This window comes from Phymastichus coffea, unplaced genomic scaffold, assembly GCF_024137745.1.
Source record: "Phymastichus coffea isolate CEN01 unplaced genomic scaffold, Cenicafe_Pcof_1.1 PCOF00014, whole genome shotgun sequence".
Lineage (NCBI taxonomy): Eukaryota > Metazoa > Arthropoda > Insecta > Hymenoptera > Eulophidae > Phymastichus > Phymastichus coffea.
The window spans coordinates 7,461,314-7,473,627 of record NW_026706825.1 but is presented as its reverse complement, the minus strand read 5'-3'; the positions used below and the strand labels follow the sequence as shown (position 1 = coordinate 7,473,627).

General features: G+C 50.9%; 1 protein-coding gene across 3 annotated transcripts in view; it reads right to left on the bottom strand.

Annotated features, from left to right (window-relative positions):
• The window catches only part of LOC131673701 (uncharacterized), an 80,834-nt gene extending 73,023 nt beyond the window's left edge, over positions 1 to 7,811 (bottom strand). For all 3 annotated transcript variants that reach the window (XM_058951923.1, XM_058951913.1, XM_058951932.1), the window contains exon 1: positions 7,042 to 7,811. The gene's annotated coding sequence lies outside the window, so the exon portion shown is untranslated. The remainder of the gene's footprint in view (positions 1 to 7,041) is intronic.
• Positions 7,812 to 12,314: the final 4,503 nt, after the last annotated feature.

The window sequence follows — 12,314 nt, the reverse complement described above, 5'->3', positions numbered from 1 at the left end:
TTTTTCATTTTTTTCGAAAGCTTAAAAGCAAACGCAGTGAAAAGCTCGTCGTAACGACAATTCATTTAGCGTAGCGCGCTGCATTCAACTTGCTCTCTCGGATAAACAATACAGACTTTTTCTAACAAGTTCATTTTTCTAACAAACTGTTCTCTTGTTGATTTTGCAAAGAGAGAGAAAGAGAGAGAAAGGGGGAGAGGGAGTGAGAAGCCTTGTCCCGAAAATTTATCTGCGAACGCAGAGCGTAACAACGGAATATGAACGTTTATCCGGTTGAAACGGAGGAAAATGCCGAGCAAGTGAAAATTTGTCGGCATATTGCAAGCGAGGAAAACAGAGGAGAGCAAAAGAGGAGAAAAAAGCGTTGGGCGCACTATACAGTGTACAAACGCGCGTACACGCACAAATTCCAGGAGAAAAACTGGCGACGACGGCGAAAACACTTGCCAGCAACGCCAATTCATCTGCACCCACTGCAGCTGCACCTTTAATCCCCTGTGCACCCACACACACACACACCGCGTAAAACGTAGCCGAGAAGGGCTTTAAATTTACATTTTAGCTCAGGAGCTTTACTGCGGCACTTTTCTCGCTCGACGCTGCCGAGCTTGCACAGCCAAGTCGCGTTCGCCGGTCTGTTTACAGTGGCACTTTATTCAGCCGAGGCCGCGTCGCGTCCGATCGCGCTCGCCTACGTGCCATTTTGAGACGAGACTGTCGTGCACCGCTGCCAATTAGCGGCCATACGCGAAAATTCCGAAGCCCCGCTCGCGCCAGCTATAGGAATAGCAATTGGCGTCGCGGGTATCAGAGAAGTCGGCAGGCAAACGCAGCTTGCCTGCCACTGCACGTCGTAGGCCGCGACTCTTCTGTCTCAGCGATCTCTGATTTAAAGCTCAGACTGGCTTTCATCTGGCACTCCGCCTCTTTATTAACGCCGGCAAAAGAGCCGCCGCGCACTTTATGGCGCTGAAGCCTTCGCCCTGTGGGAGCAGAGTCGCAGGTGCCCGACTGCGGCCATATCGCTAGACGCGTTGCGAGTGTATGCGCGCGCGCGACTGTTCCTCGCGAGGATTGACGTTGCTGGCTATATTCCAGTTACGAGCTTTACGCGACTATTTCCAGTGCTCGACGATAATCGGCGAGCGAGCCGACGGTCAAATTCAAGGACGATGTACGCGTGGGCTCGGCCAAAAGTGTTTTCGTTCTGCGATTCTATGGCGAGAGCTCATCGTCCATGTGCTTCCGCCGCCGCGGCGTTGTCATGCTAGCGCGCTACGTTGTTCAACTTTTTGCGGCCGTCGCGTCGACCTACTCACCGAACTTTCGGCCAATCGGTGCCCAACGCTTCTCGCGACAGCCAAATCAAATACGCGGCACGCAGGCTGCATTACTATTGACGATCGAATGTTGCAATTGAAATTACGCGTGTTCTTCCGGTGAAACAACGTTTCCACAAGAATTCAAACGATCATAGTACAAGCAGTCGCAACGTTACTCGGTACAATGCCGGAACGCGACGGGAAACGTTTGCGTCAACGAAAGCAGGTGCAATTGCACAAAGAGTAAGGTAAATCATAGCGAGAAGTGTCGAGTGTACAAGGGGAGCATCGAATAAGAGGGATACATTCAGACAGCCAACGCAATAGAGGCGGCGGCAGTCGGCACTGGAACAAGGCGCGAACGGCGGAGCACGATGAGAAATTCGAGGGAAGCGCGCGGGAGATCGATCGTCGACGTGGGTGGCGCCCGATTCGCGCAGTATCGGCGAGGCCCGCGGCCGGCCGGCCGGCCCACGAATCGGCGCGAAAGAACTTGCTCGTTTGTAGGCACGGGCTGCGCAGAGATGCGCGCTGCTTCGCGGACTTTGCGGAGAGCCGCGAGGCGAGTTCGTTCACCTCGCTCTCGCTCCCCGCGGCAGCCCAGCGCCGACGCGATACGTATTTGTGAAAGAGCGCCACCGAGGATAGACCGTATGCTCCCGAGAAAACTGGGATAGATAAACGCGCGCTTTGGCTTCCCGATTGCCGAGATCGCGACCGACGAGCCTCCGCTTTCGCTTTTTTTATTGTTCGCAACGACCGTTATTTTCATTCGTACCGCCGCTGCTCGTGGTTTCAGCCGGGCGTAAATCTGATTTTCCGTTTGCGTTGCTCCTCGCTTCTCCGCTGCATGTGCCGGAAGTGCGACGAGTGCGGATGCGAATTCGGACTAGGAAAGTCGACAGTTGGGGGCTGATAGCGAACTTGCGCATTTCGCGAACTGCGCAACACGAGCGCATCCCGTAAGCGCGGTGGAGTGGAAGGCCGCGTCGGTCAAGCGATCGTAATTTTGGGAAAAGTCAGATTGACGAGGCTGCTTCGACGCTGGCTCGCGGCAAATAAAGTCACCGTGGCAGAACGACGGACGCGCGGGCGACGCTCAGACGACGACGAGCCTGTCCACCGAGAAAAAGCGCCTCCGTGACGAGCCTCGTATCCCACACCTCGTCGATGGAGCTAGCTGCCCTCGTGTTTTGCGGCCGAGCGAGGTTTTTTTCTTAAAAACGTTGCCGACCGCGAGCGCGATTTTGCTGCAGCCTCGCGCATTCAGCTTGACAAAGAAAGCGAAAACGCTCTCTCTGTCTCTCCTCTCGCTGAATGAAAGGACGCTATATCCCAACCTTAAGCGCGCTGCCTGAAAGCTTTCAACTTCTTTCCTGCTTCGTGGAACAATGGATGGATGTGTATCCCTGCAGCTCCGTGCGCGCCTGCGCTTGGCGAACACCTCCGCCGCGCGTGTGCGTGCGCGCGAACCGCGTAACGGGCCATCGCTATATACGCGATTCGCATTGCTTGCCTCGCAACTCGTTCTTGCTCTAAGCGCGACACTTCGGTCGTTCCGATAAGTGACCAGGGCCCAATTATGTCGGACGATGCGTCTTCTCTATTGCGGCTTGCCGAGCGAATCCGCAACCGCTAATACTATTTCAACGTTTCCCTCTATTTTTATTTTTATTGTCCCCGTAGACAATTTTATGGGTTTTGTACCGTTCTCTTCTAATTGCCCAGTCGCCTGTAGGCTCATAGTGGCCTTTTTCATTTAGAGCTGGTACCGACCAAGTTTTACCATATATTACCACCTACTCTTAATACGTTTGCGATTCCACAGATTCTAACGATCATTTGTTGCGAACAAAGTAAGCGTTTCAAACGCTGTAACTTTTTACGCAAAAATGATACGAGAATGCAAATCGGCAATCTTTATTCCGCTATTAATAACAAACGTAGTGTTTTTTCAACCACCTCGATAAAATAATCGGATTCGTAGACGTTGTTGATTTACCTAAAATTCCGACATAACCTCGATGCGCTCGGACAAATCCAACTACAACCTTTCCTCTAATAAGCCTACAAGTAACGGTCGCTTATTCGATAAGAAATCTATTGCAATTTGAAAATCGTAAAAATATCGGTTAGAACCGAAGATATCGTAATTTCACGAACAAAAACTTTTAATGACGATGAATATAACTGTTTACACAGCTGCTATTTCTTTCCAATAATGTTGCGCGGTTCGTTACGCAATGGGACAATTATTTGTTCAATTAGGAATCCATTCATTTAATAATGATAAAATGAGTATAAACCGAGATATGGCTAAATTACTAATTACCGCGGGAACCAAGTTTCCAATATTAGCGACAGTATAGGTTTAAGCCTGTATATCCTTTTTTCTACTAAAACTTAATATGTACTTAAAATATAGATTTCCGCAAAGTCAACAAGTATTGATTAGAAGCGAAGATACAGTAAATTAACCGAAAACTTTAGGGTAAGTGATACCACACCATAGCGCATAGGCAACACAGCTGCTTTCGGTTCCAGCACTAATTTTGCCGTATATTCACTTCCAATCACTTGCGTCACTTTGGCTAACATCTAATGGGTTTCTAATTAAACAAAGAATCGAATATTTACTCAATAAACCCATCGTATTATTAGGAAGAAAATGACAGCAGTTTTAACAATGAAATTCTTCGCCATCACGCTTTGCTTTTCTGTGAAATTGCGATATCCTTGATCGAAATTGATAACTTTGCGATTTCTTAAATCCAATAGATTTCTTGTAAAATAGCAAATCATTTGGTTGACAAATGGTTTCTGTAGCTTTATTAAGGAAACAGTTGTAGTTTGGCTTGTCCGAGCGCTTCGAGATTAGATCCATATCGCTTGCTAATTGAACATCCCGGATCTAATTATTCAACGTGAGCTTTCGAAAGAAGCTTTCGTTTTTTATTCGTAAAGAAATCAACATTACAGATTAGAATTCCTATAAGTTTTCGTTAAAAAGTCGTAGCGTTTCAAACATGGAATTCAGTTGCAACTAAACAGTCGACTGTCGCGTCAAACGAACAGACAGCCACTGTAGGCTCCACGCTGACTATAAATTTTGAGCAACGGGGCTTTATTTTCGAGGCGCAACCTGGCGTCACGTGAATGTTAAAGCGAGAAACGGGGCTGGGGCGTAGCGTGCAGCGGATAAAAGATAATTCTATGATTATTTTGGATGAGACGCTCGCAGGCTTGCTCCACGAATATAAATTCTGGCGAAAGAATGACATGGCCGCGATGCGACCCATAATCTACGCGCTCGTATACAATGATAAAAAGAAGTTGAACTGTAGCGAGAATCGTTTAGTGTCTAAGAGACGTAAACGAGGAACTAGGTTGAGTGTATAAAACCAGGCGATTAACGCGCAGATCGCACGGGATAGCCATACCACGCGTAGGCGAGCCAATGTATGTATATCGCGAACAGAGAGGGAGTTTGCGAGAGAGATTAATTGCTGTTATTTACTGTAACTACGGATTTATATCGTCTCTCGACCAATAATTAATCACTTGCATCGTCTATATACATTCGATATAAAATTAGGAAGAAGTACGGCGCACGAAGCACTGCTGCGCCAATTCCCGATAACGTCCCTTCTTTTTCGTACTTGCAACTATGCAGCGAGAGTGCAAACAGTTGCTTAAAGATCGTCGGGCAATCTCGATGAAACCAAAGTTCAGCAGCCGCTTTCGAGCGCCGAGAAACAGCCTCCTCCTCCTCCTCCTCCTTCTTAATCTTCTCTCTTTTTGACCCCCACCACACACACACACACACACATCGATGTGGCGTCGCTAGTCGAGGCAGTTTGCTCTACTCAAACAAGCCCTACATTCAGACTACTTGCCAAGATCTTTTTCAATCTGAAAACAACTTGCCCTCTATCTCTTGTAATTTTCAGTTTGACGATTTTTTTATCGCTTCGACGCGCGTTCAGACGGGCTCGCCTTGTTCTTGCAAAATAGCGCGAATTCGTGTATTTTTTTGGGGTGTAGCTCAGAGCGATCGACGCGAGCTAAACAAAGCAACCGCGTCATGCGGGCTTTCTCGAGAACGACGCGTCTCCTAGTCGGCGCTGATTGAGCAACGAATGACAGGATCGGCCAAACTTAATCGGACGCGGCTTTCAACGTACCAGTCAAGTTGGCAAGTCGGCTTACAAATATTTCGGGTCGAGCGACGACAAAGATACAAGTGGCACGCACACGAGCATTAAGACAGAGTTGTCGACGGGGCTGGCGGTACATTTGGGATCGCGTCGCTGCACGCGAGGCGGTATTTCCAAATCGTTCGCGCGCGCAAGAGAGAGAGAGAGAGAGAGAGAGAGAGAGAGAGAGAGAGAGAGAGCCGCGAGGCACGGCAGTCGAGTAAACGCGGCAGCGCTAGTGGCCGACAGCCGACCTCGCCGCAGCTGCCAAATAAGGATCTTTTCGCGTGGCTGGCCACATCTTCGTCGCCGAGCGTGGGCGAAAGTGAAAACTCGTGTTGTCTCGCGCGGTAAACACTCGCGCGCCGACGCCATCGACCGCGAGACTGAAAAAGAGTACGCGCGATTTTCGCTTGTTGATTTTACCACCGTTGCTTTATACGAGCTCTTTGTCGAGTCGTCGAATAATCGATTGTTCGGGCGTGAAACGGTAAAGCGTTTCGTATCGTGGCTGGTTTGTCAAATGCCGAATCATGAACGCACTCAGACTTGGAAAGCAAATTAAAGTGAATTTTGAAATAGACGAAGAGCAGTGTCGTTTAGTTGCAGGCATTGTGCTCGCTCGTAAAAATAAAACGATGCAGTTGAAGAACGTCGGGGCTACGATAATCAACGGTGCACTGGCAATTAGACGCGTATTAGAGGCATCAAGGTAACGGAATGAAATTGACACCGGATAAAAGAAAAACACTTCCGCTCGAGCAACTAAGGACTCGCAAACGAAATCGCCTATTAAACAGCAACAGTTATCGTCGCCAAAGTGACGTTAAGTTTTGCAGGCGCGCCGATTAGCCTAAAATTTCAGATTTCTAGTGGAAATTCTCTGAGTGACTGATAAGGGGGGTACGAATAAACGAGGAGCTTGGTAAAAGGGCGCAAAGGCAGCAATTAGAGTGTCATAGCAGCGTCCAGGACGAACAAAGGCGAGGTGGGCAACGAACAACGAGCCATAATTCAGACTGTCACACGGCTCGCAGTACAGCACGGGCAAGTTTCGGGCGAATGAAGATAGCGCCACTACCATAATACGCAGGCGTTCGCCGCTGCAGAGGGATCGCTGGGGCCGCTGCCTCGACGCAGCATTAAAGGCCATCGATTTCTAGGATATAGGCACTGGTGGTGTGCGTGCATTGTGCAGTCGTTGCGCCCGTCTGCTGTCCCCCCGTCCCGTCCCGTCCCGTCCCGTCCCGTCCCGTCTTCCTCGTTCGTCGTCCGCGAGGGCAATCGATTGGCCGCGCGGCCTCGCGGAAAACGCGCTTTCCCCGGCGGTATACGCCGCGCGCACAGCCGCTGGCAAAGGGGAGCGAGGGCAAGGCAGAGAAAGGAGCCAGCCTGCGCGGCCTACCGAAAGGCACGTGACAATCGTCGCTCCCCCTTTCTCCTGGCGGCCCGTTCGACCTGCCTCGTCCTTGGCTGCGTTGCGCGCTGCACGCCTCGCAAATCGCGTTGAGCAAGATTCTCACCTTGGGCTCGGCAGGCGGCGAGGGTCGAGGGCAGACGAGGAGCGCGCGCGCGCGCGCGCGATATCTGTCACTCGCGGCCTTGATAGCGAGCTGGCTGCTGCTGTAATCTGATGCGCCGGCAGCCCACGCACATGTCAAAACAGATCAGCCGTACCGCTTCTGGTAGTACGTCGTCGGCATTTCACTGCCGCTGTGCAGCCGTACGTATGTGTGCGTGCGTATACAGGTAGGATTTAAAAGGACCATTCGAGGGCAGCGTCCTCTCACGTCAGCTCGCACAATTAATTTCTTTTTTGTATACAGGCACCAAAATCAAACCGCACGAACCAAAACAACAACACAGCAATGACAAACGAACGCAGGAGGAAAGAAAGAAAAAGACGGAGCACTGGTTGTTCGGCTGCTCGCTGCGCTGGACGTTAGATCCTGCAGGCAGACGGCGCGAGGACGACGTCGAACCCTCGGCAGAGGGTCAATAAAACGCGCGACACATGCAGGCGGCCGCGACGCGCTGCTGCCAGCACGCACGCTGAGTTTCGCGCACTCCCCGACGACGCGATGTCACTGGTTGCTACCGCACAGTCCGCTTCCTCGGTGCCGCTGCTGCCAGTACGTTTCTACGTTTTGCACTGTAGGAGCCTGTGGCACACAACTGCTGCTACCGTGCACGTACGGCTCAAGAGCCGTGCGCGAAGTTGGCTTTACGCGATGGAAACGGACGAGTCAAAGAGTGCAGAGCGAGACGCAATGCGCGATGCACGCGTGAGGAGCGTCGGTCGGCGACTGCTGCTGGCCGGGAGCCGCCGCCGGGGCGCGCGCGAGTGGGGGGCAGCAGCGCAGCACCGAGGCAACGTTGGCGGCGGCGACGCGCCTCAGTGACGCTCAGTCAGCGGATCCGGCGGTGCCTCGCGCACACTCCTCCGCACGGCACTCTCTGGCAGTTAGCTGCACGTAGGGGGAGGACCGAGGGGCGCGTGCTGTCTGCGGACTTCGATTTTTTTCTCTCTTTCTTTGTCTCGATCTGTGTGCGTGTGTGCGCTCTGGCTGCTGCTGTTGCTGCTGCTGCTGCTGCTGCTGCTGCTGCTGCTGCTGCTGCTATTGCCGCCGCTGCTGCCGGCGAGTTTTCCTTCTCTCGAGCCGCCAAGCCGAGAGTATACACAGAGCCAGACAAGCTTTTGCCTACTTTGAGTACTTGCGCGTATGTGCGGATGCTGCACAATCGATGCGTATGTGTACAGCGCAGGTATACGCGCGAGAGTTGGTGTAAGGTGGAGGAGGTGGCCTTGACGCGGGTCCCCTTTGTTTACAGGCCGCCCCGGATAAATAGTGTTCGAGAAGCCGCTAACTCGCCTATATGGTTACGTCTGTTGGCTTTGTCATTCTATATTTGGATAATACTTTCCTGGTTAGCTGCTTATTTCCTTTTTTGCACTTGCCCCCAACTAACTGACTGTCAACATTTTGAGAGAAAACCTTGACGTACAACATGATTTTTCTTTTGACCTAAAGTACACGAGCGTGTTCTCGAAGGAAAAGCATTATTCACATGCTACATTAATTTATTCTTCGAACAGTACTCTGAATTTTTCGATCACAAAGAAAATAATACTTTTAGATATTTCACGAGTATTATTGGTATTCTTCAATTGTGCACATACTCGTATGAAGAACTAAAGGCGAACATATAAAGAAATAAAGAAAAAATGTGCAATTATAAAATGTGAGTTTGCTTATAACAGCAGTACAATACTGCTGAATATAACTAATCGAGATAAAACCTGATTTGCAAATAAGAATTTATTATAAAAATGTTAATCAATTCTAATATATGCAGTATTAAGTTTATTGTCCGTAGTATGTAAATTTCGTTTATGTATCGAGCCCATGTACAGGTAACTTGTTTACCCCTTTAGGCAGTTACAAATGTATATGGAACAATTCATAAACTTTAGTATTTTTTAGATCAATAAATTCAAATTGTTATGACATACTCGGAACAGTTTACGCTTACATTTACTAAAAAGTATATCTTAGCATTTTAGCGAAAAATCCAAAATACGTTAGGTGAATCTTGCTGAAAATAAAACTTTCCGTACTGCAAACTTTCGCCGGACGTATGAAATAAGTTGAACGATCGCGAGACGCCAGTCAACATTGCAGTGTAGCGTTGTTTCGAAAAATAAACCGATACTTCTTGATTTACAAAGGAATCATGTCGAAAAGAAAGTCAGATGGCGAGAGGGAGAGAGAGAAACACCGAGAATCGAAGCTAAAAGGCTCTCCGAAAGATCTCGTTTATTAAAAGTTGACCCTCGCTAGCTACAGCAGCGTCCGATATTCTCTCTAAAAGAATAATGCGACGAGCGCGCCCGCGCAAGAGAGAGAGAGACAGAAAGCTGTAAAATCTTGAGTTTTATTAGGAATCAATGATTTATAAAAGGCGCGCGTCGATCGCCAAAGGCTGTCGGAAATATAAATAGAGCTGCACGCGGGTGAAGACGATAAGAAACGTTACGAGCGCTAAAATAGGACGGAACAAGCGACGCGTCGCGGGCGACTTGCTATCGCGACAAGTCGTCGCGGTCCAAGCGAGCGAGACATTTTCGTATAACGCGGAATATGCATGCCCGCGTAGACGCGCACGTGGAGAATCGTAAAGGGACCTGAAAATATCCCGTTGGCCTACATTCCGTTTTTTTTTTCGGTGCTTACGTCTTACGCTCGAAATAACAAAGGAAGGCGCGCGCGCCAGCTTCCTCTCTGCTTTATTTTATTTGCCTAAAGTACACACTTGTCCCCATCAGCTGCGTGTTTCTTACTGCAGCGGAGTCGCGTTCCATTGTTCGACTAATCAATTGTCGATTGGATGGGCTGTTATAACTGACCCAAATAAATGTTCGATAAAGGCCGCGGATAAGTTTATTCTCGGACTATGCATCTTTCAGCCAGTGCCGAGCACCTCCTGCCGCAAACGTAATTAAATAATATTACGTGCAGTTGTACGCTAGCGTAAAACGTCAACTGTGTCAGCGTACACTTGGAATGCGAACAATCAATAGGATGCTTATTATATATGTGCTCCGCTTTCAAATACACGTTCCGTGAACTCGCTCGTCTCGTGTGAAAAGGTGGCAGGCTGAAAACGCGTCGATCGCCTCGTGCGGGAAGTGCAACATCTGCTTAGCTGTCTGCAGGCTTGCCCAAGAGATGCGCCTCCCACAACGCAGTGTGGTATAGAATCGAGAGCACACATGTCAGCGCGCGGTGTCGGATTGTCTCCAGATTGGCAAGTTCCTGTTTCTTCTTTCTGCGTCTGCTGCGTCTGCTGCGCCTGCACGAGGACGCGCTCGATGCATCTTGGCGCTGGCCGCCTCCATTGCCATGGGAAAACCTCGAGTGCACTGCTACTTTGCCGTGCGCGCTTCTCTGCCCAATAGGGCGAGAGCAAAAAGCGCCGACACGGGCCTTCGAATCGCGGCTGCGTATTCTTTTCACGCGCAGTGATCTTGGATGCTGGTAATCAGGATCGCAAGACGCCAGACCGAGGCCGTAAGTGGAAATGGCGATTTCGGTTACCAGCCCGGGCAGGAGGACACGTTGATCTATAATGGCCTCTTCGTCCGCGTGTTCCCTTTATCTCCACAGCAATATCGGAAAGATCTCGGCACTTTTGCGCCGCGCGAGCTGTCTATAGCCGACACTGACGCGGCCGGACAGCGCGCGAGGGGCCTCTCGGCTCGCGCGCCGCCAGCGGCGCTCAAAAAGAGCGTACCGACGCAAAAAGAGCGCGGAGGTCGAGCCTGCGCGCGGGCTGGCAAGCGACGAAAACGCCAGGCAAAAGTAGGCGTGACGAACGCGCCTGCAAGCGAATGTGAAAACGACGCGGAACCGCGCGGCCGAACGTCAAACGGAAAAGCTCGCCCGCGAGCGCGGCGCGTACGTCGTCTGGACCACCGGCATTGCATATCCGTCGTCGCGAGCGCGCATCGCGAAGCTGCGCGATCGCCGCCGCGAGGTTTAGCAATGCGGCCGGCGCGCCACGTTTTTACGATTCACAAAGAGAGCCAAAAAAAAAAAAATTGCGTCCCTCGACAATTTGGCGGCTGTGCGCATACGGGGCTACGCGATCGCTTTTCGGACCATTCTCGCGCGTTGTCGGTCGCTCCGCCTTCCCGTATTATACGCGCTTTTACGCGATTTCAGATTGACGCCGCGCATTTTTATATCCGTATCGATTGGCGCCGAGGGGGTGCATTACGTGAGTTTGCGTTTGATTGCAAACGGAATACACTCGGCAGTCGCATTTTTCGTGATCCCGCGCACATAGCAGTAAGTAAAAGTGACACGGACTATGCCATCGACGAATCGGCAGCGTATACTTTAAGCTGCCTCGGAGCAAACGCAATTTTCCAAATTGAATGGTCGGCTATTATGCAATGAAGTCCCACGTAATGAAGTCAGTCGAAAGGAATCTCGATAGGGAAAGCACAGAAGAGGCCGACAGCGGTTTGCACGCGCGTGCAATCTAATCATTACAGCGTGAAATTGGACGGTGTTCAAGGCTGCAAACAGGCCTACATGATTATAGGCATGTATAGCGGCGCGGACGTGCGGGAGAGCGCTGGCCGAGAGCGGGGAGCCCTAGGCGACGCGGCGACACGTATCATCGGTCGCGTCAAGCCGACACGCGAGCCAAAGTGGACTCTTTATCTGTTGTCGCGTCTAAACATCCGCGCCGTACATCCCGGTGCCCGAGCTGTAGCCTCCGTCGGGGCGCTGCGCGCGTCGAGGGCAGGAGCGCGGCGAAGGCAAGGGGCCGGGGCTCGACTGCCGAAAAACAATGTCCGGCCATAAATACAACACCAGTCGCAGGCCTCGAGGCAAGGGCTTTTCCGCGAGGCAACGAATTCGCTCTTGGCCGCAGATAACGAAGGTCCCGCCGTCCGAGTACCTAATCGCATTATACGCGTGTGACACTGCTGGAGGCTGCCGCTGCTATCGCTCAGCCGCTATTTACTCGCAGGCCATTACACATAACGCGTTCTCTCGCAGCTTTTACGTATATACGTAACGCGGCGGCGACGGCAGTCTGGGGTGAATCGATACGGATTTGGAATCTGGAAGAGCGGGGGGCCAAGGTGACGTGGCCGCTGCTGCTCTGCACTGTTATGCGCGTGAACCGATGATCGCGCCGGGTTACTAACGCTAAGATTGATTTATATATGTCGTTGCCCGTTGTTAGGCGGAGGGAGCGGCACTGGCACGGACCAAGA